The 2,500-nt window shown below is 44.6% G+C and overlaps 1 protein-coding gene across 2 annotated transcripts in view; it reads left to right on the top strand.

The window, feature by feature from the left end:
* Window positions 1-2,500, top strand: part of LOC125027615 (ADP-ribosylation factor-like protein 4C) — a 57,990-nt gene that overhangs the window by 41,451 nt on the left and 14,039 nt on the right. The window lies entirely within an intron of this gene.

Genomic DNA, 2,500 nt, shown 5'->3' with positions numbered 1-2,500 from the left:
TTGGAACTTGTCCAATGGCTCTGAAAAAAAACCCAGCCAGGTGGACTTTGTGGCCGACGTGCGTCTACCTTGGAAACACTAATCAGTTTAATGATAATAGAAATGTTGAATCATCCCCCTTGCATTGTGAAGCGTTTGATAACAGAGCGAGGACGAAATGCCAACAGGGCCGAATATCAAGCGATTTAACAACGACTCTAGAAAAAAAAAGGTTAAAATACGAAAAGTGTTAAACGCATTCCGATCCCGACATGGAAGGCCGCCGATGCAGAACGTTTAGGATGGATTACGCAGACTGTTTGCAATGTGCATGGGCGGTGCATGGGCGTGGGCGCAACTCCGGCGCTTGATGACACTAATGAATGAGTCGGCGGGCGAGATGAGGCATTTAGCGTGTCGAGTGGATGTATATTTAAGATGATGGCTGGATCAATATACAGATTGAAACGCTCGTGAATGAAGGCGAGTTGGATCATCCTGAGGAAGAGAGAGAGAGAGAGAGAGAGAGAGAGAGAGAGAGAGAGAGAGAGAGAGAGAGAGAGAGAGAGAGAGAGAGATGAAAGAGAGAGAGAGAGGAGAAAGAGAGAGAGAGATGAGAAAGAGAGAGAGTCATGGCGAAGGAGCTGACATGACATATAGACACAGATGAACGCCCTGGGAGGTGGCGAGCAGTGAAGGTAGGGGGTCCGGCGAGTGAAAGGAAGAAGAGAAGGGAGAAAGAAGGAAGAGAAGAAGAGACCGAGGGAACGACCGCCACGATACAAACTGGAAAAACGACTCAATAGTTCCGGGACGAAGAGGCGCGTTCTTACGTCGTCGTCTTGAGATGCCAGTCAGGTCATGTCTCCGCACCTGCATGTTGAGTGTGGCTCCCGGCTGAACAGCGAACCACCGGCTGCAGCGAGCCTTTTTTGTTATTATTTCTTTCTTTCTTCCCCTCTCTTCTCCCGTATTTTCATATCTTCGATTATTTTTATTATAATCATTTCTTTCTTTCTTCCCATCTCTTCTCCCGTATTTTCATATCTTCGATTATTTTTTATTATCATCATTTCTTTCTTTCTTCCCATTTCTTCTCCCGTATTTTCACATCTTCGACCCTTTTTTTTCATTATTTCTTTCTCTCTTCCCCTTTCTTCTCCTTTATTCCCCTCTTCTCTTTTGCTTTCCGTATTTTCGTCTGCTTGCTACGTCAACAATAGACGATCGGCCGTGAGACGTTTTTTTGTCCTCGTTTTCTTTGCAGTCTTCCGTTTTCTTCTCTCTTTTTTTCCCCCTCTGACGTCGTAAATTTCAGGCAGCCTCGGGCATATCAAACACACATGTCGGTCGATAATTACCTCGTAGTACATTTCCGTCTTGCAAAGCGTGCCCATGACATCTAAATCCTGTGTTGCAATTTGCATGATGATTGTGTTATTTTCATTTATTATCATTATATTAGTTGTTGTTATTATTATTATTATTATTATTATTATTATTATTATTATTATTATTATTATATACATTCATGACCCACACATCTTATGAATCCAAGTAACACTACCCAAGAAAAAGACAAAAAATACCCATTAACTCTACGAATTTAAAGCAAAATATACAAACAAACAGAGCACTCACATAGGCAGTTTGCAGGTGTATAAATCACGCTCAAATAGAGTTAAGCAAGAAAGAGCACGAGACAGGATACATTAATTGTATGTGAGCCGGAAAAAGAGATGGAAGGCGGCGGGGCAGGGCGGAAGGAGACACGGAAAGGCTGACTGTCTCGCTGACTGTCACTGACTGATTCACTGACTGTCACTGACTGATTCGCTGACTGTCACTGACTGATTCGCTGACTGTCGCTGACTGTCACTGACTGATTCGCTGACTGTCACTGACTGATTCGCTGACTGTCACTGACTGATTCGATGACTGTCACTGACTGATTCGATGACTGTCACTGACTGATTCGCTGACTGTCACTGACTGATTCGCTGACTGTCACTGACTGATTCGCTGACTGTCTCACTGACTGATTCGCTGACTGTCTTGCTGACTGGTTCATTGACTGTCTCATTGACTGTCACTGACTGATTCGCTGACTGTCTCACTGACTGATTCGCTGACTTCTCACTGACTGATTCGCTGACTGTCACTGACTGTCTCGATGACTGTCACTGACTGATTCGCTGACTGTCTCACTGACTGTCACTGACTGATTCGCTGACTGTCACTGACTGATTCGCTGACTGTCTCACTGACTGATTCGCTGACTGTCTCACTGACTATCACTGACTGATTCTCTGACTGTCTCACTGACTGATTCGCTGACTGTCTCGCTGACTGTCACTGACTGATTCGCTGACTGTCACTGACTGATTCGCTGACTGTCTCACTGACTGATTCGCTGACTGTCACTGACTGATTCGCTGACTGTCTCACTGACTGTCACTGACTGATTCGCTGACTGTCTTACTGACTGGTTCATTGACTGTCTCACTGACTGATTTTCTGA

Source organism: Penaeus chinensis, chromosome 7 (genome assembly GCF_019202785.1).
Source record: "Penaeus chinensis breed Huanghai No. 1 chromosome 7, ASM1920278v2, whole genome shotgun sequence".
Lineage (NCBI taxonomy): Eukaryota > Metazoa > Arthropoda > Malacostraca > Decapoda > Penaeidae > Penaeus > Penaeus chinensis.
The sequence above is the reverse complement of the archived record's forward strand: the minus strand, read 5'-3'. Positions and strand labels throughout refer to the sequence as shown.